Below are 26036 nucleotides of genomic sequence, written 5' to 3'. Positions count from 1 at the left end.
TGTTACTTCTGACTCCGATCCTTACTCTGGTTTGAACCGGCGACCGCTGGGCACCAAACGACCACCCCCTTGTGTCACTACAAGGTAGTTGAATTCCGGCTGAGCTTGCCACGCAAGTCGAGGGCATCTCCTTTGCGACCGGAACAGCTACCCCCTTCACTCAAAGGGTGTCTGGGAGTGTGCGCACCGTTAAGGGCGCATCGTTAATAATACCCCCTAATTATTAACGGGTGACAGCGAGTGACTTTGTTAAGTACACGGTAATCAACACAAAAACGTACTAGCCCGTTCTTTTTTTTTTTTTTTTTACCAAGACGACCGGCGATTACCAGGGGCTGGCTGAGGGCCGAATAATGCCTCGTTGGAGCATATCATTTACATTATGTTCAATGATTTTACGTTCTGATAAATTCTAGTCATTATTAATTATAATAATAATAATATTATTACCGGACGCGCCCTGACAAAAAAATTCCTCTTAGCGACAAAGAAGAAAAAATAGCGATGGAAGATTTGTGCGTCACATGAGTCACGTGAGATATGCCGACGTGAAGTCTGCATCTTGCTAGTAACATACTACGCCTGATAAAAGCATTTTGAGCAAAAGTAGATTAACAGTGCTTGGAATGGAGTTTATAGAAGGCGAAGGAGAGCCATCCAGTCGGGTGTCAGCGTCCCTACGAAATTCCTAGTTTGTCCCAGTTGCTTCACAATTGAGAGCTGAAGGCGAAAAATGCCAGTCGACTATGTACCGCCAGACTTCCCTACATCAACAACTGTTACTGGGTTAATGCCACTGGGCCGTCGTAGCTGACTCAAATTCCGCAGCCATTCAGCGATCCTGTAACTGTTCTACCACTTTACTTCTTCAAATCAGTTTTGCATAATTATGGGCTAATTATGTGCTGCATAAATTTGCGTTAATGATGACCTTGGTAGCCTACAAGCGGTTGTGCAGACCGAAGCACGTCTCTTACGCCAACAAATTAGCTTCAGGGCACTCCTGCAGGTAAAGTGGCTGGGAGCGTTTGACCCCATCAAACCGTCTCATTACACGAAAAGTGGTTTTTATCGAAAGATTAGGGAATGTTAAAGTCATGCGTGTGGGAAAAGAAGCACCTCGCCAGTAAGGGGTTTCTTTCCAAGATGATCTGCGTTAGGAGGTATTGAGTTCTGGGCAGTGTTGCGACTCGAGGCCAGCGGTAGCTTCTTCGCAGAAGAACGAGGAGTCAGGAGCGTTCAAGAAAAGTCACAAAGATATATATTCACATTGTTACAGAATGCAGTGACAGAAAGACGGCAAGTATGGGGCCAAGTCCTGCGCACTTAAATAGGGTCTTTCTCTCAGCGTTCCACCTTTTCTTCCAATCAGCAGAGCTCTTTCTTGCGAACTACCTCGCGGTAGCTTCGCTTAACCTGTCAGGACGCAATCCTTGTTCCTGGGTCTTTGCCTTTATTAGTTATTTGCTTGTTCGTCCGGAAAGGAAGATTTGAGCTGCAGTGCAAAGTTCGCTCGTACATCCGACGCCATCACGTGTATACATAGCTGCCAGACGTTACCCGATCTCGAAGGAAGGCTGGCCACTCTTCGCAGACGCCTTCGATGTACTTCCTCGGTCCGCACGAAGCACGGGATGTTTTGCGAGTATCCATTGCACCGAAAATCACACGCAAACACACACAACTGCTGCCAACTGATTTCATGTCTTCGTCTCGGTAGGCGAAGTCTATGCCTCTGCAATAGAATTTCCAAGGCGCGGATTGAGGGGTCTCCCTCGCGGATGGTTTGCCTCGAGGCCGGGAATCCCCCGTTCTCTCTGAGATATCTGCTAAGTGGAGGCAGTGACCGCCAAGGCACACGTGATCAACACAGGATCATAACAGCAGCCAGTGTCAACGGAACACATTATTGTCTGCGTTGACCGATTGTTAAGGCCTGTCAAGATATTCGGCCTGAACGATCTTTTATTGACGTCACCGTCAAAATAGTGGCTACAAAAGAAATAGCTTTGATCCTAAAACACAGAGATGGCATTTTTTTTATATAGAGAACGCTCTCATACGACTCTTCAAATACACATACGGTGAAGGGTAGAGTAAAGCAAAAAGAAAAAAATTACAGCCTCTGTGCATTCACATGGCTTTCCCTACGGTCAACGTGTCAAGAACTAAACGTGTGCGGTATATACCTATTAAATAGGATTGCTTTGTGAAGTTCAGTGTATAAAAGACCCTCTAGATTATGAAGATAGCGGCTGGCATAACTGCAGCCGTCTGTGGTCCTTTAACTTTCATTGACGTCGCACAGCATAGACCGTTTTCGCGGCGAGGAGGAAAATAACCTCGAACCGGAGCGCGGCTCCTCCTGTCTGGTACGTGGAGAAGCGGGGATAGCAGCGGGGGCGGCAGGGCATTCTACGGAGAAAGGGCACACGTTGCAGTCTTTTGCAAACAGAGTGTCTTGAATAGCCGCAAAGTATCGAAGCCGATTAGCTGATGTGAGAGATGTGCTTTCTTTCCCTGTTCTTCTTTCGCCCCTTTCTTTCCTTCATTCCCCTGAGCGTTTCATTTCCGCCGGCCGCAGTTTTGCTGCTAAGAGCTGCCGCGGTTAACGCAATCTCATTTTTTTTTTACTCAGTTGTTTGCGTTAACAAAAAAAAAAATAACCACCAAAAGGAGATGATTAACAAAAGATAAAAGATTAAGAGCGGTGGTATGCGCGTGTGTTGCTCTACACTGTTCCACTTGCTACTCACTCAATTGGGCGAAGACGAGCAGCTTTTGAATTTCAAGCGCCAACCGAGAATGTTTCGCTTTGGCAGCCTTTCGTGCGAGTTCCAAGCACTGTGTTTGTTGAGTAGGGACCGGAAAAACTGAATACCCGTGCAACAGCGGTAGACTTTGGGCAACAAGCGGATGATATTCCTTGCGACAAATATTTACGAGATGCCGCCAGGTAAAAAATAACTATTTCGATTCAGTCACCTGAAGTTAATGCAAGTATGAAAGAACCTGTCCCACTTAAAGATAACGATATACTAATAAATTGGTTGTCAACTTATTTAGTGCAACAGCGCTAAAATATTTTTTTTTTTTGAAAACATGCATCTCGTAAGATTTTGCTGCCGATAATAAATGGGAATATGATCATAGGAATAGCAGCGATTGCTTGCAGTAAGCAAACCTTGCGACAAAAAATGGACGATATAATTGTTGACAAAAGCAACTTTCCATGAGGTCATTATGGGACATAATTTAAGGTCCCTAGTCCATAGGTACAATTTGTCATTTCATCTTGTATTTTAATGTCAGCATGACAGCAGCGTCAGGCAAACGCAACTAACGCCAAGTCAGAGAAATTGCAGGGTACCAGCTTCAGCTGTTGACAAGTCATCGCTACTCCCCACACATACCGGCAAACATGTGGTCGAGTCATGTAGGTAATGCTGAAATCCGATTGCCTAATAGTGGACGCTTGAACACCCTGCCTGATTGTCACCCAACAAAAGTGGTCAGGTTAGAGTAAATGGATCCGAAATGGATAATGAATACTTAAGAATAGAACCCCTGTGGAGGTGTGGGAACTTCCGCAGTAGCCGCTCAAGCAGAGTATATGAATGATCGGTTGACCCAACAAATCTAGCGCGATTAGCATCACTCCTAAACCTGACATGAAACGGCTACATTCGCTTTCTTGCTTTCCTCAAATTGTTACGGTAAGCCGTCTCTAAAAATCATTTAAGAACTAAAAGTAGATCCAAAGCTACCATCACTGCCAGTGGTGCGCCACCGCCTCTCTGTGCCACAAAAACGTTACACGCTAATTGTAATCAGGCTTGTAGCCTTCAGCCGACCTGATCAGGAGCATAATGTTTTGTCATTTCTGACCGAATGGCTTCACTGCTACTGAAAACTTTTTTTGTTCTTTCAGCTAGGTACTTTCAGAAAGCAAAACTTTGCACGCAAAAGCTCCAAAATGCCGGTTTCCGCTACTTGTCGACTGTTCTGCGGATGGAACCCCACATACCAGCATGGCGGTTGTTCACAACTCGGCCGCTAGATGGCGCCACATACACTAAATGGCAGTTGACAGCCGTGTGGTGCGGACGCGTGTTCCATCGCTCCTCCGATTGCACGTGGCTACCAGAAATGGACGGACTGGCGACAGCGGGAGCTTCCGAAGCGTCAAATAGATGAGTTCTTTCTTTTATTAACTTTATTTCGTTTTCAGATAGTTAGGTTAGGTGCAGCCAAGAAATTAGATTTTAGCTCTTGGTCCTAGCGGCCTGGTTTTTCGCGCCGGCAGCTAGCTTTTTCTCGGAGTTCATTATTTAGCTATCTTCTTTAGAAAAATATTTTTTTCTAGGCTATTGGCTTTCGCAGAATTCGTTTTTAACGCGAGTTTGCTAGTCGTTTCTTGTGTCTTCTTTTGGCAATCTGTATATTCTGAAAATTCGTAATAGTCGATGAGCGCTTCAGTCGTTCAGTCGATGAGCGCTTAAGATGTGCAATCAAAAAAAGGTAAAGTGTACTAAATGTGAGGCGCAGGTTAATCTCAAGGAAACGCGTTTTGACTCTGTAGGTGAAGCGGAAGGCAGCGACTTTTTGTGTCGGTGTTGCGTACTGAGTGCGCGTCTAGATAGATTTGATCAAGAAAGGGGCAATTTAGTGTCTCGTTTGGATGATTTAGAAAATGAAGTAAGTTTGTTAAGAGCGGAAAATCAGAAACTGTTCGGACAGCTTACTCAAATTGAAAAACAAAGGGGCCTTTTACCTTTTGCTAATATGAACCAACTCGCCCAGAAGAAAGTACTAATTGAATTTTATCCTTGGAACCAACGAGGATGAACATTTCAATGCGGGCCACGTGGCAGGGGCCAGCACTGGCATGGAAGGCATAAGCAAAGTAGGTCAGGCGGATCCGAACCGTCAGAGTTATTTAGAAGCAGCTAAGATGCCGGAGAAAAAGGAGAAGTAAGGAAGAATGAAAATCCCAGAGATAAGGACACAGATAACCGAAAGCAGGAGCCAACAGTTGGGAGAGGGAGAGAGAAGGCCCAGGTGCTTATCACCGAAGATTCTACATGAACAGGTGCAAGCGAGATATCTTGGAACGTGTAAGGGGTGATAAGAGAGTGTTGGTTGGAGCCTTCCCAGGGAGAACAATGAGGGCAGTGCTAAAAGAGAGTAAAAATAGGCTGTTGAAGAATCCCGCAGAGCGCAGTATGGTAATAATAGCCGCGGGGCTAAACGATGTCCTAAATGGTGACGCTGCAGGAGCGGTGGAAAGTTTAGCTAAGGGAGTCGACGAGAGCAGGGAGATAGCACAGCAGACGCATATAGTTGTATAGTCACGTAGTGGTGACGAGGGCCGACGACAGAAATGAAGGGTCGATGATTGCACTAAAGAAACTCTTTATTTGGGCTGACTTGCGCCCGCAAAAGAACTAAGCAACTCGGCGGCGGCGATAGAAACAAACGTGCTCGTCGATCGTCGAACAAAGAATGCCCGTCACACTCGGCAACGCTCAATTTAAAGGCTGCACAGAACAATCTAGATAACGTCGCAAACAGCTACCAGCACGGGATGGAACATGGTGGAAAGACACCCGAGTGGTCGGAACCTTCGAGACAGATCTCGGTGCATCTTGCGCTACAACAAAACTGATAAAGGTGTGACTCGCGACATCGAGCAGTAACAAACAAAGATTACTGAACTGATACGCGGTCCAGAATCAGAGTGATAAGCCTGTATGCCGGCGGCTGTTAAAAAACAACAAATACTGTTTTGAAGGTTTCGCGGCATTACTCCCCCCTAAAAAAAAAAGACATCGCCTCGATGTTCCAAAACAAAGAAACTTAAACATAAACACTGCAAAGCTTTAAACACCACAGATTCTTTAACGCGCGTAATATGGCTTCAGTCGTACAACATGTACAATTTCTGGGCGTGCGCGTCGCCGTTGTGATGCTGACGTCCTGTCGGGAATGACTTCATAGTCCAGTGGTCCGACGCGGCGAAGGATTTTGTATGGCCCAAAGTATCGACGCAACAACTTTTCACTTAATCCGCGACGGCGAATTGGTGTCCAAACCCACACTTGGTCTCCTGGATTGTACTCTGCGTGGCGTCGTCGTAAATAGTATCGTCGGCTGTCGGTGCGCTGTTGGTCTTTAATACGCAGCCGTGCGAGTCGTCGGGCTTCCTCTGCAGGTAGGCGGCGACGTCAAGGTTGTCTTCGATGGTTACGTGCGGCAGCATTGCGCCGAGTGTCGTCGTGGGCTCCCTGCCGTACAAAAGCTTAAACGGGGTCGCTCTAGTCGTGTTGTCGTCGATGTCGTCGTGTGGAGCGGCGGTGAAATGGCTGCGTCGTCGTTAGTGGTCGTCGGCGGCGGAGGATCTTCGTCTTTTCGCCGTTGAGCAACCTCACTTCCAAAGGTTGCTCTGTTTAGTTTCCCCTGCGCGGGCTTGGGGACCTTCCGCGCATACTCTCATCGTAGGTACGGCCTGGCGACGCAAAGCGGGCCCTGTACGGCGATGGAGATCTGAACCTACGGCTTGGTGGCGCAATCTCACCGCTACGCAGATAGTTGTCAATTTCTTGTGGTCGTTCACCTGGGTGTGGTCGTGGAGCGTCGACTGCAAATCCGCGGAGACCGATTCGTCGGTACGGGCAGTGGCGCAGAATGTGGCCGGCCTCACCGCAGTGGAAGCATAAAGGCCGGTTGTTTGCAGTCCTCCAGGCGTCGCCCTTCCTGGGGTTTGGGGGTCGTTGGTAGGTTTGGCGGGCGGGGGCCAAGGGACGGTTTTCAGGAACAGGACGGTAGCGGCGAGGGCTGGGAAAGTCATCACGTCGGGGCGGAGGGCGACGTAATGCACCAGCGTAGTTCATCACTGTTGCTTCTTATGCTGGAACAGTCGCAGCCGTCGCTTGAGGAACGCCCAGCGCCTGCTGGACTTCTTCACGGACGACGTCCGCGAGCATCGCCACCTGCGGTTGTTGCGATGATGGCATCAGTCGGCGGAGCTCCTCTCGCACGATCTCCCGGATGAGGTCCCGAAGGTTCTCTCCGCTTGTAGATGCGCTGGGGTAGTGGATTGAGCAGTCCGGCTGAAGTGGTCGCTCGTAGTGGCGCATCCGGGTGGCCAACGTCTTCTCAATAGTAGACGCCTCCGTTTCAAATTCCGCCACAGTTCTTGGCGGATTTCGCACAAGACCCGCAAAGAGTGACTCTTTAACGCCTCGCAATAAAAGTTTGACTTGCTCACCTTCGGTCATATTAGGGTCGGCGCGGCGAAAAAGGCGCTTCATATCCTCAACATACGCCAGGACAGGCTCGTTAAGGAGTTGATGTCTTGACTGAAGGAGGGCCTGGGCTCTTTCCTTTCAGACGGCGCTTGAAAACGCAGTCAGAAACGCTTCCTTGAAAGTCTCCCAATGCTTCATAGTTGCCTCACGATTTTCGAACCAAACTCGGGCATGTCCTTGAAGAACAAAGTAGACTTGCCTAAGTTTCGCGGCGTCATTCCAGCCGTTGAATTCTGCCACACGGTCGAAAAGGTCCATCCAGTCTCCAGCATCTTCATCCGATCGTCCATGGAAGCAGGGGGGCTCACTGAGTCTGGGCCATTGTCAGCGTCGATGCCTTCCGAGATCGAATGGGGTTAGGCAGTGGACTGTGTTCGGGTTGTAGGCCTTGAAGTCGGTGGCTGGCTCGGTGACCTGTAGGCTGGTCTTCCAGGGCGACAGGAACACGGCTTGGGTCTTCGCTTGAAGGATCAAATGCAGCACCTCCACCAGATGTCACGTAGTGGTGACGAGGCCGACGACAGAAATGAAGGGCCGATGATTGCACTAAAGAAACTCTTTATTTGGGCTGACTTGCGCCCGCAAAAGAACTAAGCAACTCGGCGGCGGCGATAGAAACAAACGTGCTCGTCGATCGTCGAACAAAGAATGCCCGTCACACTCGGCAACGCTCAATTTAAAGGCTGCACAGAACAATCTAGATAACGTCGCAAACAGCTAGCAGCACGGGCTGGAACATGGTGGAAAGACACCCGAGTGGCCGGAACCTTCGAGACATATCTCGGTGCGTCTTGCGCTACAACAAAACTGATAAAGGTGTGACTCGCGACATCGAGCAGTAACAAACAAAGACTACGGAACTGATACGCGGTCCAGAATCAGAGTGATAAGCCTGTATGCCGGCGGCTGCTAAAAATACAACAAATACTGTTTTGAAGGTTTCGCGGCAGTATGCACAGTCCCAGAGGTGCTAGGATTGAACGGAAAGATGGAAAAGAACGTGGTGACAGTTAACCAGGACATAAGAAAGTTAAGCCTGGAGAAGCGTTTCGAAGTGGTTGAGGTAAACAAGGAGGTACATAAAGCAGGTTTTGGTAGGGCGTTTCAGCGAGATGGCATTCATTTTAACAGAAGGGTGGGGGCAGAGATCGGCTGGCGCCTGGCAGGCAGCGCTGTAGCTTTTTTAGGGGGTCCGCGAGGAGTCCGTGCACAGAGGTAGTTAGAAGTGAAGCAAAAGAAAGTGTAATAATGGAGGCTGAACCCCCAAAAATGGCAAAGAGTAGGTCGAGAATGAAAAGTACAAAAAAGAAATTTAACACTAGGATCAGCTACATAAACATGCAAGGAGGTAGAAAAAGAGCGAAATGGCTAGAGATAGAACAGCAGTTGAAGGATGACAAAATAGGTGTGTACGCTCTTTGCGAGACTCATCTCAGGGATCTAGAAAATCCGCCGCTTATAGAAGGCTACGTCTGGGAAGGGTGCAACAGAACGAGAACGGAAAAAAAGGGTGGAGGGGTAGGTATGTTGATACACCAGGGATCAAATTGGCAAAGAATTAAATCATCTTCTAAAGAGCATATCTGGGTTTCAGGAACAATTGCCGGCATAAGGACATGGCTAGGGGTAGTTTATTTAGGAACAGGACATCAATGCAGGCAAGAAAGCAGGAATCTTGTTGAATGCCTCAGTGACGATATAAGCCAGTTTGGAAACGGGACCAATGTTATTCTACTGGGGGACATGAACGGCCACATCGACGATCTGGATGAATACACGGATTGTAACGGCAAGCTAATGCTAGATTTCTGTGAGCGACACGATCTAGTTATAGTAAATAGAGAAACAAAATGTGAAGGCCAAATCACGTGGGAATTCCGCAATAGGCAGACGACCATTGACTATTGTCTAATGTCGCAGGAAATTTATAGCAAGGCCACAAAAATGGAAGTAGACGAAGAAGGGGAGTGTAGTCTGGGAAGTGATCATAAACGTATTAGTCTGCAGATGGGGCCTTTGATGAAAAGAGAAATGGAACTTAGACAAAACGTAAACGCAAAATTAAACGACGATCAAATAGCGCAGATAGCAGCAGACATAGAGGAAGCAATAGAGAAAAGCCCCATGGAAGACTGGGTTAAGAACAGGTAGAACTACTCATAAGGAGGAAAATTCAGGAGGTTAATGTAGCAAATCGCTGGAATGGAAAGAGGAAGCCATGGAGCTGGTTGAATAAGGAAATCAGGGAAGCTATTGAACAACGTCGGGCTGCTTCAAGGGAACACCGAATGGCAAAGAAAGCACAGGTATCTTAGCAGGAAATCGACCAAAATCGGAATCATATCGACAAAAGAAACTTCAGGTGCTGGCCCTCGTCAAAGTAAAACAAGACAGTCCACCGATCGCTGGATGGCTGATATACAGGATGCCTCTAGAGGCGGAGCAAGAAAATTCTGGAACCATATAAGCTGGCTAGGGAAGAAGAATCAAAGAAAGCAGGACCAGATTCAAGATAACAAGGGAAATTGTTTAAAGGGAGATAACGCAGTGAACTACATTACATCAGTTATAGCCGAGTCATTTAAGAGCGACGATAGGGTAATCTCCGCAAATCAGGAAGCAACACAAGGTAGCAGAATACAACGCAGCTTAGAACTGACCAATCTAAACTGGCAAAAGGCAGAAAAAAATATTCCTAAAAACACATCTACAGGAATAGATGTAATTCTGATCAAGCTGATTAATGAACTCGGTCCAAAAAGTAAGGAAACGTTGTTAAAAGCTCTGGAAACAGTTATAACGAATAAGCATATTCTGGGCAGCTGGCGGCAGAATAAAATGAATTTGATTTATAAAGGGAAAGGAGACAGGATGCACATAAAATCCTACAGGCCGATTACCATAACATCTGTTATGTACAGGTTAGCCATGCAGGCGGTGAAATTAAAGGTGCAAGCATGGGTTGAAAGTAACAAGATACTCGGAGAACTTCAGAACGGCTTTAGAAATGGTAGGCGCTTAGATGATAGCCTGTTCGTGCTTACCCAATCCATCGAAATATCTACAGTGGAAAATAGACCTTTGTATTTGTCCTTCCTGAACATAAACGGGGCGTACGACAACGTTAGCAGGGAACTCCTGTGGAACATATTAAAAGAAGGTATCGGTTATGAGATAATAGAGTTCCTACAGGAAATATACCGGGATAACAAAGTAGAAATTACGTGGGAAGGGATAAGAAGTACGGAGGATGTCAAAGCATCAAAGGATTAAGACAAGGCTGTCCTCTATCACCGCTGCTGTTCATGCTTTACATGATAAACCTGGAACGGAGGATACAAGACAGTAACCTGTCATATAGATTAGGTGGAAAGGCGGTAGAGCAGCGCCTCCGCGGTTTGATGTATGCAGACGATATTGTGCTGCTAGCTGAGAGTCTGGAAGAATTGCAAACTCTAGTTAAGTAGTGCGGAGACGAAAGGGACGCTCTAGGCTTCAGTTTCAGCGCAGTTAAGTCGGGTCTGATGATTTTCAACGGCTCAACTGATCAGTATTTTAAAATACAAGGCCTTGAAATACCTAGAGAAGCAGAATATAAATATCTGGGGGTATGGGTAAACGAAGTATTGGCATACATTCGAAAGCATGAGCAATCACTTAAGGCCAAAGGGCGAAGGAATGCCGGGATAATGAAGCATAAGGCATTGTGGGTATACAATAGGTATAAGGTTTTGAGGGGTATTTGGAAAGGAATTATGGTGCCCGGACTTACTTACTTTCGGAAATGCGGTTTTCTGCCTAAAATCAGAGGTACTGTCGACATTAGAAACAAATCAGATCCGTTGGACGATTAGCACTAGGTGCCCACGGCAAAACTACAAATGAGGCGGTACAGGGAGATATGGGCTGGGCATCTTTCGAAGTGCGGCAAGCTCAGAGTAAAATATTATATGAGGAACGCCTGAGGAAATTGGACAGTAACAGATAGGCAGCTAAAGTATTTAAATACCTGTACCTAAAAAGCGTTGACTCACAATGGAGGAAAAGAACAAGGAAACTAACTAGTAAGTATGCTAGTAACAAGGACGGAGAAATAAAGAGCATTAAGCAACAGGTGAAAAACACAGAAGGTAAAAATTGGATAAAATCAATGGAAAAGAAACAGAGTGTGGAATTATACCCAAGGTGGAAAATGCAGATCAGGAAGATTTATTTAATAACTCAAGAGGCAGTGTCCTTCTTCTTGAAGCTAGATCAGGGTGCCTTAGAACACGCAGCTACAAAAAGAAATTTAACAATGGAGATGACGCATGTGCTTTATGTGGAAACTCCAGAGAAACAATTGCCCATATTATACTCGAATGTAATGGTATCCATCCGGAAGTTGATGCACGCCAGTCACTGTTCCTGAAGCTCTGGGATTTAGAGATACCAGCTGCCGGGTGAATAAACCGGCGGTGGAAGCTAGCAAAAAACAATTGGAAGATTGATGGCTTAAAAGCAGAGAAGTGACATAATGTTAGTAATGTAGAAACAAAAATTTAATAAATAGAATGATGGTTTAGTTAGCCAATCTAAATCAATAATTAATATATAGGGAGAAAAATGAGCATGATAGCTACTGCTACCACCCCCTTTCAAAGGGGACGCTCCTATATTCTATCCATCTTCCATCTTCCGGCAGCGCCCATGATAAAACGGTCTATATAGACGCCTTGAGTGTCGCTTCTATGGAAACTAGCAGGGCAGGAAACCGCGGTCGCTCGGCTCCTTACTCCAGCCTCGTGACCACATAGTTAACACCGTGTGGAGCATGATATTCTGCCAGTGGGTATCATCCACTACTCACAAGGCCAATTTTCCTATCTGCGAGCGTCTATATCTTCTATGACACTGTCACTGTGTCATTGTGCTACGTAGCCCATCAACCATTTCGTTTCACGTCCACCGAGTGCCGGTCACCGTAGCTTGTCAGAATACCCTTCAAGTTAATGTTCTTGCGTTCCACCCTCCTCGTCTAGCACGATTAACCGGCGCGAGCTGTTGCTGACAACCCAGAGTAATTTCAGGGGACTGTCAGTGTAAGATCAAAAAACAGCGCGGCTACTTGGGACAAACAGAGAGGAGAATAACGGACTGTCAGTGTGTATGTAAGAGCAACACATCTATTTTTCTTATCGCGATCAAGACTGCACCACCTCTAGAAAATAAACTATCTTGCAGATGTTTTATGAATTCAGGACATTAAGGTTTGGTTTGCATTGGGTAACGTGGTTTAACATCCCAAAGAGAGTCAGGCTATCAGAGACTGGTGGTTGTGGGCTCCGGAATTTTCGGCCAGATGGGGGTTTGCTTTTCGCCTCCATCGGAAGGCGACCGCCTAGGGCACGTTAGCCGGCCGCCCTAATCACTGCAGCATCGCGGCGGAGGAGAGGAGTAAGGAATGATTTCCTTGCATTTGACACATGGTGTAAGCCCTGCTTAGGGCAACATGAGCTCGCACTCTTATCAGGACACTTAAAAAATACATGGCTTGCAGACTGCGCCCTCTTATTTAAGTTATTTGCAAACTTATACAGACCGGCCACCAAAGTTATTTCGCGAAAGTAAGTAAATATTTCAATAAATGTTGCTTACATGTGTTTCTGAAGGTCGCGCTACAGTTTCATACTCCCGTGCGTTTTGTGGCATTTTAAACAAACACCACCTTGAAAGTTACGGGTTCTATACTTTCCCAATCTGTTGCAGGATAACTTCGGTTGCTCTGAACTAAAGGACGACGTCACAGGTATAGTGTGCAATCACAAAAGTGATTTGATCACTTTGGCTTTCATGCATAGGCGCTAAGGCGATGTTTCACCCCAATTCGCCCCATCTGAGTGACAGCAATGCCACCGTATCTTGTTACGTCACAGATCGGTGTTGGGCCATAAGAATTTCTTTATTTAACGGTGGAATGTCTCATTAATCCACACAAGTTTGATTTTCGTTACCATCCTGATTACTTCAGCTGCGTTATAGATAAATTTTTAATGGCCAGATTTATAATGTTTTAATAACTTTCAGATCCGCCGCTCGGCGTGTGATGTAGCCCCTTTTACAACTAAGCTGAGCTTTCAGTTTACCAGTGAAATGACGTCGAAGTTCGCTAATAAGATTCCTTTGAAAGGTTACGTATACTTGCGCAAAGAAGACGGGACACAAAAAAGGCACCTGTACGACATGTACGGAGCGCAACTTTTAACTGGTTTTAAGATTCCTGTCTATGAACAGTTTTTCCCACTGAAACTTGAAGCGTAGCGGGTACGGGCGAAAACAATCTTCCCTTTTCTATTCTTAAATCAAGCCTGAGCGTGAAGTAGCAGAGGGAAATGAGATGCTGTGAAACCTTTTCGCTTCGGTATTTTGTTTCTCCAGCCGACCACGGGAAGAACCTTGGTATAGAGCTTTCGCCGAGCAATTTAGCTTAGAAGTCGGAGCCGCTGTTATGAGTGATGATGAAATGAAGAGAATAAGCTGTAAGAGGGATAGCGATGTCCGAGGGCAATAAAGCGTGTCGGCACATGTGTGAGCGGCAACACGGCTCATGAGCCGGACGCAACGCCGATAGCGACGGAGCAAGAGCGATAAAAGGAATGGCATTAAACTCAGTATTGCTTTTCTGCTCTTTTTACCTCTCTGCCGGCGAAACCGCCTCATCATTTTTGTTGTCAAGGACTTTGCTAGGATTTACCAGAAGACGGAGGGTAAATTGAACGCCGCCATGTTATGATCGCTGTAGCGCCAATTTTAGGTGCCGATAAAATTGAACCGTTGGCTCTGGACTGCCAAACGCGCAGACCGAAGCAGACTGCGGAAGGGTATGGCCGTCTACGCGGGCTGCGTGTTTGTTCGTGAGGACAGAGTGCGTAGGTTTAGGGCTTTCTTGGCCTTTGATGCAGAATTACTGCGGCTTGTCAGGACGGCGAGGTACGGAACGTCATTGTGCCGAAAAACGCTGCATTTCAAGCGCTTTAGGCGGACCGCACCGGCCGTTACCTTGAATTGAGCAGTTCGTGAACAGGCCTCCGTGTGCACCTCATAGGCCGGCCAGTTCGGGATACCCCGGCAGCTTCCAGCAAAGGCAAAATGAGAAATGTTTTCTCCTTACTAAGTACGCTGCATTTCCCGTTCAGCTCTGCAATCTGACTTTCGCGGTTGTGAAGGGAAGGCCTATGTGCTCGGTTATGGCGCAACAAGTGCTCGCCGGTTGGCGAACAGTTAATAAGAGCGAACCCACTCCATACGCTCTTTGCTTCGTTTCCCTAGCGGTTAGCATTGCGTGGTTTTGCGTTGAGGTTTACGTGTTAGGGTGTTTTTTTGGCCTTCACTTGTGCACAATATTTATCGGTGATAAGTGTTGGCTGGTTGAAATCCGAACATCGAAATAGTGAGCTAATGTATTAATGACGAGCGCTCACGCATAGTACGTACGGGTCCGTTATTGTAAGACGGCAGGAAAACAAAGCTAACGTGCAAACATCTGGGAAAACAGAACGTGATGTGTCGAAGACTGTCATCTGCGACAAAAAACTCATATTGTACGCGCGCAGCAAGGAAATGCGCTTTAAAAAAGGCCATACAAATGGAAACGCTGAGAAGTTTTTAATCAGCTTGATACGAAAGAAGTGGCGCGCCGATAATTCCGTCCTCTACGTCTCTGAAAACTTGCATTCCACCCACGCATTTATTTTTATTGCCCCTAACGCACACTATGACCGTCTGGCTGGTAGTCCCTGTGTTGTTGCTGCTCGTCTATCAGATATTTTTTTATTGAATCAAACGCGTAGTCGGCTGTCAGTGCCGCTTTTAAAACCATTGATCAACATTGGGAAATAGAGCAATGCTTGAAAATTACTAGTAGGGGTCTCTCAATGTAGCTTATGTGTATTTTACATGGGTACGCACGCGAGGTTTGATAAATCAAATTGACCATATTAAGGCGAAAGCCTTTAATGGCTCGTGCTGTCGTGGACAAAATGCGTCCCGCTTTTGAGTCTGCTCTGATTGGCCGAGGCGGGCTGACATCAGAGAGGTCTCGATAAATCACAGAGCACCACCACAGTATGCGCGAATGCGTGCCTTATATGGCCATATGTCAATCAATAACCAAATGCTAATATATGACTAATTTGAAATTTTTTACGAAATAATGAATAATTACTTGATTATTGAATACATAATTAATAATGTCTAATAACTATTGCAACATAATTATTTACTAATTAGTACCATTTCCGTAGCAGAATGCGGCACTTTCACTACTTTAGTCGCTAAAGTCCCTTGAATGTTTTTGTGTAATTTTGCTCCTTTACCGCTTTCTCACGTTTAATCTGTTTACAAAGTTTCGATAAAAGGTATATCACGATGACAAATACGATGCCAGGATGCGACAGTCTCTGCTGTGTGCCTTGGTGAAAGATTGCAGTAAGCGTGCAAGAGGTTCGGACCAGTCTTCCGCATCCCACGATTCAATAGGCTTGAACTTTCACTTTCGGCTTGCCATTACACGTGACTTAATGAGCGCATCAGGTATCTCTACAATATAAGTGTTCATCGACATGAAAAATGTCTGAAATATTGCTATCAGTGCATATTTTCATATTCCCAAAAAATGAACATGTGATAACTTTGCAAGCTAAGCTTGGTTGGTTTATATTGTTTACCGTCCCAAAGAGACCCATGCTATAACGACGCGCATAAAAGGGGAACCATTTATATTGAAACTGTTGGACATTCTGGCTATAAATTTAGCGAGTGCTAGTTACAATTTCATCGTAAAATGAATGCAAGGCACTATGTAACATGAGTTTGAACGTTTTCGAGCTTATTTGAGGCTTACAGAGTATTTGCGTTTAGGAACATTTCGAAATATCTGGAAAACGTAATGGTGAGGAATAAAGACGTGTCCAACTGCTGGAATTGTGCTGCAAATGTATTTTTTTTCGCAGTTACCTAGGCTGGGGTGAACATGTAAATCATGTTCGCCTGCAGGTAGCTCGATCAATTGGTGTGATCAATCGTATCAGACACCTGTTGCCCTTTTGCAGATAAAAAAAAACTGTTGTATTTTGCCCTAATCCATTATCAACTGGTATACTGTAATCTAATCTGGGGCACTTGCAATAAAACTTGTTCAGACCGACTAATTGCAAAAAAATAACTTTGCGCACTTGTGCTCCAAACCCTTCAATGGGCAACCACTTATTTCAAGCCCTATATATTCCTCCATTCCCACTGTGCCATAAGTATTCGGTTGCTGTACATATCGTTTATAAAATTAAGCAAGACATCACAACTTTCAAAAATACATATATGTACAGAAATATAAGCTATTCTGCGTGTTACCTCTCTTGTTCCCACTCGCGCTGAGACTAATTACGGCACCGAGCATATAGATAACCAAATTAGCATGGTATGCAATGCCTATCCTTCAATAATTGATGATGCTATAAACAGCAAAAGTATTCTTCAATTTAACAAGAGAATGAAGGTGTTTTTTTTTTTCGCTTCTTTGCAATACATCAAATATGTGTGAGATGTAGTGCTTGCCTTACTCTATCTTTTTTTTACATTTTGTGTCACGAATTGTATTGTTACTGATGCACGTTCTGTGTTTACGATGCCATGGTTCGTGTTTAATATCTTACTATGTCAAAATATATTCTAATGAGCTTTTTGTCTCATTTGGTATGTTTTGTTTTGGTGAAACTGACCTTGCTCACCCTTCTGCCATTGATGTGTCACCCGGGGTGAGGCCTCGTCAGGAAGTATGCCACCAGCTTCTTCCTTTTGCCTCTTCCCGTGGCGATGTTCTGTGTACACATGATTCGTGTCCGAATGAACATTATTATTAGGTCGTACCGAAAAGCACATGATGGTGTGGGGAAAGGGTGTGCATATAAGCACAAAGCAATGTTGTCCCTGTGGTAAAATACCCAAGACGCCTTGGTGTATTTGGTTGTAATGTTCGTTTAAAAAAGAATAAAGGGTACTCTAAGGGAGCCGTGAGTGTATTGTGAGCATAGCGTATTTCTATTTTCTTTTGTATCATTTTCCATACTTGTATATCTGCATGTCGTGCTACATTTGTCTGTCTTTTTATTGTTTCTTGCCTTGTGCCATATTTTTTCCTCTTTTTTGTAATGTACTGGTCGGCTGATGTATCCTACGTTCTGTCTGTCTTCCCGGTTGCTTTTATCCACCAAATTGTGATAGAATGTATCGGTTTTTGTTTTTGTATGAAGCAAACTATACATGTTCATTTCACAGAGCTCTTGGCATCTTTCTTGCAATACTGCTGTTTAGCTTTGGTGCTGCTGCGTTGATGGGCAGTAATTGTGACCTAATTTTATGTTTCAATGCTGAAAATAAACATTGAAATAATACCACACCGTACAGATCAGAAGTAACGCGCTGACAGGGCGCGGCAGTACGGCCATACCGAAAGGATTTGGTAAAGAGCAGACAATTTAATAGGACCCAGCGGCCCAATTGACTGTAACGCACCAAACGGCTGATGCTTGACGCACATCCGCTTTCGGTTAAAGGCATGCTGTTTGAATGCCGAAATGCGCTGAGACATGGAGCGCAGTTTGGATACTAGCAAGCGCTGCCATGCTGCCGTGCCCTGCTGGCGCATTATTTGTTTTCTGTTCGGTGAGCAATTGTTTTTCGATTTACTTTCAGCATTGAAATATGATATTTGGTTACGATTGCAGCTGCGTCAAGGCTTTTGCCAAACTGCAATATTGCATAAAAGATTCCAGGTTTCTTATGAAATGAACATTTATTTTGCTTCATACAACAACATCGATATAATTGTCACCATTTCGTACATGAAAGCAACCAGAAAAACCGACAAAACCTAGAATACATATTCCGACATGTACATTACAAAAAAGTGATAAAAATATTACACAAAGCAAGAAACAGTACATAGGTAGACAAATATAGCATGATATGCAGATATATCTGTATGGCATAAGATGCTTAATAAAATAGACATACACAATGTTCACAATACACTGGCGGCTTCCTCAGAGTAACCTGTAGTTTTCGCAGATTGCGAGCAAATACACTTCAAGTCGTCTTGATTATTATTCTACAGGGACAACATTGCTTTGAGCTTAAATGCACGCCCCTTAACCACACCGTCATGTACTTTTCGATACGACCTTGGCAGCGAAATTCCAGCAGATGGTCAGGTCTTTCCTCCTTTTTCAGAAAGTTTAAAAAGTTACTTAACACAAATATGCTGTAAGCCCGAAATAAGATGGAAAACATTCAGATTCATCTTACAAATGCCTAGCATTCAATTTGCAATGAAAATATAAATAGCACTTGTTAAATTAATAGCCCAACGCATAACAGTTTAAATATAAAAACGGTTTCTCTATTATGCTCGTTGATAAAGCCTGGGTCTGTTTGGGGCGGTAAACTATATAAACTGGCCAATCTTAGCATGCAATGTTATCAAATTGTGAATTTGTTGGAATGTGAAGATATCCACTGATATTAATATTTCAATAAACAATAGGGACTTCTTTTTTATGCATATCAACACATTATTAACGTTGATTAGGATCTATATCGTTGTAGAAATACCTGATGTGCACAATAAATTGTGTGAAATGGCAAGCCGAAAGTGAAAGCTGAAACCTATTAACTAGTGGGATGCGGGAGATTGGTCCGGACCTCTTGCACATATGCTGCAATCTTTCACCGGGGCGCACAGCAGACTTCTGCATCCTGGCACCACCCGGGAAATTTTCAGTACAAGTATTTGTCATCGTGATACGCATTTCACTGAAACTGTGTAAAAAGATGAAACGGGAGAAAGCTGTAAAGTAATGGAATTACAAGCATGGCAAATATTATTTATATAACCACGCGTGGATACTCATGTAAAATACACATACGAAACTACACGGCGAAGATCCTACCAGTAAATTCCAAGCTTTGCTCTATTTCCCGATGTTAATCTTTGTTTTTAAAAGCTGCATTGACAGCCGACTGCGTGTTTCATTCAATAAATATATCTTATACACGGGCGGCAACAACACAGGGGCTACCAGCAAGATGTTCTCAGTGTGCGTTAGGAGCATTTAGAATAAATGCGCGGGTTGAATGCATGTTTTCAGAAACGGAGAGGACGGTATTATCGGCGCACAACTTCTTAATTATCAAGCTGTCTAAAACACAGCGGCGTTCTTTTCTGTTCACTTTTTTTTTAAGCACCTTCCCTTGCTTCGCGTGTGCAATGCGGGTTTTTTTTTTCCGTACGTGACAGTCTTCGACACACCGGTTTTTGGTTTTCCACCTTTTTGTACGCAACGTTTTTTTGCTGCTGTCTAAACAATAACGGTCCCGTACGTACTACGCGTGATTGCTCGTCTTTAACACATTAGCCTACTCTTTCAGTTTTCAGATTTCACCCGGCCAACACATTTGACCTGAAAGAGATTGTGCACACGTGAAGGCCCTAAAAAAACCACCCCAACACGTAAAATTCAATGCGAAACGACGCAAAACTAATCGCTAGGTAAACCAAGCAAACATCGTCATGCTTGGGTTCGTTGTTATCTAACTCCGCACCAACCGGCGAGCACTTGTTGCGCCATAAACGCCGTGATACATGGAACGTTTTTTCGGCCTGACGCCGGCGTTTTTCGCACGACGGAGCCCATTCGTCGCCCGACGCCTGAAAAAGCGCCGCCGCTGTCGATCTGGGCCTGCCAGATATTTGACGCGCGTCGTCGGAAGCTGCCGGAAGAGGCCAGCAGGAGCAGCCAATCATGGCTCGCTGACCGACAGATACTTCCGTCGGTGGCGCACGGTGGTCGCGCGCTCGCGCTTTGTTGTTCACAGGCTTGTCACGTTTTTCAGCTTGCGACATGGCTGCGTGCAGAAAGTCAGCTCGAGTGGGGTTTAACGATCAACTGATATGTGTTGTACAGAAACGTCCAATTTTATGGGACAGTTCAGGATCCGACTACAAAACCGCAAAAAAAGGCGGATGCGGGAGTCGAAGTGATTAAGGAACTTGTATGCGACCCACAAGGTATGTTTGTATTGCTACGAGTGCACTTTACAACGTAATGTAAGTACCTTTCAACGAGTGTACATACCTTCCTGCGCCATCTGCGCCTGTTTAAAAGCTCGCGGTGATGGCTCTATACGTGCCGGACGTGGTTGGAGCTTCAAGCATAGAGGACGAGATTGGTAAAGAGCGGTCACTCGACGAAAACTGGCCCCAGGAAATGACGCGCGACTTTTTGCGCTGCCGCCGATTGATGGATGGCGGCACCAACGTGCGCATGCGCGGACGCGCGCGCGACGGCACTCGCTGCAGCTGTAACCCGCCGGAGCAGACGACAAGAAGTTGTCGAAGGGAGAGGTTGTGTGCTCGTGCCTCGCCGCGCTTGTGCGGCACAGACCTCTCGTGGGCTGCTGCGCGGAACGACAGCGGTTTGGAACGACGGCAAGGTGAGCATTGTTTTTTGCTTAACTACGCTGCATTTCAAGCAGTTTACGCTGGCCATGCCGGCCGGTGCCAATAAGTTTCGCAGCTCGTGAACAGGCGCGCCGGCTGTTCAGGCGGAGTTCGTTACGCCGTAACTCTGGCGGTTCCCAACCACAACGAGGTGCAATATGTTGTGTTCTCGGGAAACAGCTTCATTTCGAGCAGTTTAGCTCGTAACGCTTGACAAAGCGGCATGTGAAGGCATCAAGGCACGCCGTTGCGCCAAAATGGCGTGTTCGCCGGCCGGTGCGGCCATGGTGACGCAGTTTGCCGAACGGCTAGTTTTGCTAAGTGTCGCGTTTAGCAGAGCAACGGTAAAGTGAGAAACGTTTCATTCTTGACTTTCTTGTCAAACTACGCAGTATTTCAGGCAGTTTAGCTCAGTACGGCGGTCTGCGCTTCACAAAGTCGCACATGAAGTGCAGCCAACAGGCATGACAAGGCGCTCGCCAGTATGGCTCGCCGGACGCGATGACATGTGACATGGCGCGAGGTTTTGCGAACGGCTAGTTTTGCGTGGTGTCGCGTTTAACAGGGCAACCGCAAGGTGAGAAATGTTGCATTCTTGTAAAACTGCGAGGCATTTCGGGCAGTTTAGCTCAGCGCGGTGGTCTGCGCTTCACAAAGTCGCGTATGAAAGGCAAACCAACATGGCTTGCTCGCCGGCCGCGGTGAGGCCAGGCCGCGGTTTCGCGAACGGCTAGCTTTGCGTGGTGTCGCGTTACATTTAACAGGACAACGTTAAAGTGAAAAATGTTTTATTATGCGGCAAGCTTCATTGCTTCAGCTGTTCAGTGTTCTTGAAGAATATTGTTAGTTTAGTGGCTGTTATTTCACGCTCTGTAGAAATGCATTTTCAGATAGGTTCGGTTAGCCTGCATTTCCTGACCTCTACGTTGCAAGAGTAGCTTTTGTATCAATTTTACGAATGGCAGCTTTTCTGTTCTGGATCATAACTGCTGCTCACTAAGTTTTCAGTACCCACCCACATGCACAGATGTGTGCGCGGTGCAGTGGCCTTACATTTCATTGCAATCTTCTGCATCATGTTCATTCCTTTTCCAACAGCACTGCATGGACCCACGGACTGCAGCCGAAGCACGGCAGATGCGACGACTGAATGGTGTGGCCTTTCCTCAAGCGTCAGTACTCCTCTCTGCTCTGGACAATACAAGTTACCCTTGCTAAGGTAGCCGCGACTGAGACTGTGCAGTTTATGTATAATGCCTGTTTTGTTGCATATCATTTGCAATAATTCGGAAATCAGTTATGCTATTTTTTGTCTCTACCTAAGTGCTGTTTCTCACCTTGTGTATTTTTATTTTTCTGTATTATGCACATCGCCTAATGTGTGTCAAGTATTGTCAATGCATCCGTCTACATCTGTTGCATCTCGTGTTTTATATGCAGCAAAATAAATTGATTTCACGAAGCACTTGGCGTCTTTTCTGCACTACTGTTTTGCAAAGGCTGTGGTGCAGCTGCGTTGATGGGCAGTTTAGAGAACTGGGAATCTATTTTTCCTGTTGTTATGCATGCTGAAAATAAACACTAGCAGACCATTTAAAAACAACATAATGCGCCAAAAGGGCAGGGAAGGGCGCAGCGCATGGCTAGCATTCAAATCGCGCGCCAATCAGCAAGACCGGATGCAGTTGCCGCCGGCCGCTTGGTGCGCTACAGTCAAATGGGCCGCTGGGCCCTATGGGAGTGTCCGCTCTTTACCAATCTCTTTCTCTATGCTTCAACCGCCTATCTCAGCATGACGCACGGCGGGGCCGCTTTCCCGAGCTCCTTGTTTCGTACTCTGACCGAAAACGCATTGTAGTGGCCTCTAGAATGCTTACATAGTTCAAGAACGAACAGCGACATGCCCTCTCTCGACACGATCACTTGTTCGGAAAATTGCTGTCATAAAAATGCAGTTTTTTATATTAGAGATGAACCCGCTTTTCTTTAGAGCGCTGGAGCGGGCCTTTGCAGAGAAGGGAATCTAAATATTGCCCCAGATGGGTACTACGTCAGACATACGAGTGACTGATATCCGAGCATCGCGCTTCAAAGCGAGCAGCTGCGCAAGTATTTCCGGCACATGATTCCGCGCTCTAGACCAGCTGGTCATTTCTGTAGAGCTGGGTTGGCCGCTCGGCGCAACGTTAACGGAAATCCAGTTGTCTTTCTAAGTAATCGGTTAGTAGTAACCAGTATCTGTTCGATGAAAAAAATAATTATATTAATATAATTTTATATTTACAATATTTCAAATAATATAATTTATTATATATAATAATTTTTATATTATTACCTTTAAAATTTTGAGAACCTTCGAAGAATCTGATCGCTCTGCCGGGGAGTGCGAGGGTGCCGGGACATGCTAGCCTGAGAACCCTTGCATTTTATAAAACTAGCCCTGTTTACGACCGCGAACGAAGCGCGGCTCTTTGTTAAACTCCTAGCTGATAGGTAAAGTATAAAAAGTGTCGAAAACAATTTTTTATTACTTTTTTTAAATTTAACAGTGCACGAATAACAGCAGGCAACAGATCCAGAAGGCACACAGAGAATGAGGTATTAGTAAGCAATTTTTTTATTGTTCAGTTACATTTTGGGGGCCTGAACCGACCACAAAAATCTGTCCATTTTAGCTTAACTATAATCAGTTACTTTTTGCAACATGTACAAGACTGCTGCCCCAGAAGCTTTGAAGATAAATTCCTAATATTTTAAACCCTGCAGCATGCCATATAGTGTGAATCAACAGGAAAATTAGAGTCATGGTAATGTGAAAACTAATGCTGAAAATGATACCAAAAAGGTTATGTTGACCTTTGTATAGTTCTCTGCACAATTGTCTCGTGTAGTGACATCACCTGAAGAGCCGAGTACTTGTCTAAATATTTCACTGCCTTTTTGCGACAGGGCAGCGTTCAAGCCCTCTGGAGAGATGTGCTGACAACTATGCATGATGGGATATGTGATGGTGAACAAAGTTTAATGCTGTGCAACTCTACTTGCAGGCTCCAACGTCAAGGCACGCTGGAAGAGCCTACGAGACACGTTTACCACAAAACACCGTGCCTGGAAAGGTGGCGCACCGAGCGGGTCAGGCGCAAATGATGCCGTTCGGGTGCGGTGGCCTTACTTTCATATAATGATGTTTTTAAAAGATCAGGTGGAAGTTGGCATGTAAGTTCTCATTGCTCAATGCAATGCTCGTCTCTCAAAATCATTTATTTGACATAAGAGGTTTTACATAGTTGGCAGAGGGGTCAAAACACATCGTAAGCGAGACCAGATAATGTAGCAGGAGGCAAAATCAGTTTTAGGTAGCACACTGAAGCTACTTGGTTGCCTTGATTTTGGCATGGTGAGGAAAGGCAGGAAACATTGTTACTAAACAAGTGCTTATGCAGAACCATTGAGATGACAAGGCCAAATAAAAACTGGTAAAGCACACCTTATGTAATTTCAGATTCCCACAAGAGTCTTTCCTGTGCTCTCAAACATGGAAGAGAAGTGTTTGTAAAGCAGAGATGTAAAACGCAAAGCAGTGTGTGCTGTTCAGGGTGACGTTTTTTTTTCAGCACAATCTCAAACAGCCACAGTCAGGCTCTTCATGAAGAGACAGCTGAAGCTCTGCTACAGTCCATCTATAGCGACACAGAAGTTTAGGAATGTATATGCTTTTCGGGTGCAAGCAACTGTATATTCGTTCAGAAGTAGCCAACTGTGAAGCGTCACACATGTAAAATGTGGTGCTTTACATAAGAAACATTACAAAACTGCATAGCACTGCAGTATTGACTGCTGTAATTCATGTTAGCCAAAGCAATGTAGGCTCAGCTTTGAAGTACATGCTTCAGCATTATGAAAAATCATTGCACATGAAGTTTTTGAAGTCATGTTGCTCTCCTGAACTGCATTTTACCGTAATTAAAAAAATACAGTGCTCAGCTTTGCCATTGTTTTTCCAGACACAGTGGTAGAGCAATACGAGCCTACCAGTGCTCCACATCAAGTGAGCAGCAGCCCAGAGTCAAGCGCCTGGAACGAGAATCAGCATTCTACCAACACGGCAACCCCTCACACAGCTCCAAAGAAAAGGCGGAAGGAGGTTCGGAAGTCGCGGTGGGAAGAAAACACAGACAGGGTGGATTCCCTGATCACAGAAGATACGGATAAAGCTTCTGTGTACGGGCAGCTCGTAGCCCATAAGCTACGAGCATGCCCAAAGCACCTCAAGCAAGCAAATGCAGATTGATCTGCTCGAGGTTTTAAAGAACTACACATTTCACGACACTAAATAAAAGAAATTCTCAGCTGTAGCTTTTCAAATTCATTCAATGCACTGTGGTGGGGCAAACATGAACCCTTGCCATAAAGGGCCATGAAACACGACCTTCTCTGTGTGGGCACATGGTCCACAGACAGCGAGCATATCCCAAACACGCTATGGAACTTTAATTTCTTGAATTCATAGAATATGCATTTCATGAAGCACAATAACATCAAATACAAAGCAATGTCTTGTAGCTAAGTACAATGCATTACAGGTAGACAGAATGGGAGGCAGTAAAGCACGACCGCAATTCACAACCTTGTTATTTCGTGTACACTACATAACATGGCCAACCCTTTTCTAAGCTTAACTGGCGATCCTACAAACTTATTTTTCAATGCAGACTGCATAGAGAATGACAAGTAAAAGAAGTGGATACTTTTGTCAACTGCTTGTATAAGCATGTATGCAACCTTTCATGGTGCTATGCATGCTTATGTGTGGTGCTCGTCCCGGTATATGGAGCAACTGGCTGAGCAGCAATGCTCATGTGTGACTTCACTGTGTAGAGATGCAGATGTTATCCTGAGCTGTGCTATGTGCGACCAGATGCCGGTTGGTGTAGCAATGTAATCTTGATTTCAAAACAATTGCTATAATAAAGAAATACTCAGAAGAGCATGTTGCCGGGCTAGTCGATGATCCATTAAGTAAACAATTTGGCCCAACAGCAAAACACAATGAACAGAGAACACGTAAGACGTTTGACGAGCGCTTCACATAACTGTGACTGTGCATAACACAGTCGAAGCATTGCGGTAGTCAATGCAATGACAGAACATGCCATGAGAAGGATTAACAATCAGCTACAGAAAGATCACGA

General features: G+C 45.3%; 1 long non-coding RNA gene across 1 annotated transcript; it reads left to right on the top strand.

Annotated features, from left to right (window-relative positions):
- Positions 1-23420: 23420 nt before the first annotated feature.
- Positions 23421-25548, top strand: LOC146194440 (uncharacterized). The gene is made up of 2 exons (XR_014705448.1): positions 23421-24060; positions 24849-25548. It is a non-coding gene; the product is annotated as an uncharacterized LOC146194440 (long non-coding RNA).
- The last annotated feature ends 488 nt before the right edge of the window (positions 25549-26036 follow it).

Source organism: Amblyomma maculatum, chromosome 3, assembly GCF_055883805.1.
Source record: "Amblyomma maculatum isolate TAMU_Amacu chromosome 3, ASM5588380v1, whole genome shotgun sequence".
In the NCBI taxonomy this organism is placed as follows: Eukaryota; Metazoa; Arthropoda; class Arachnida; order Ixodida; family Ixodidae; genus Amblyomma; species Amblyomma maculatum.
This window is presented reverse-complemented; position numbering and strand designations above follow the sequence as displayed.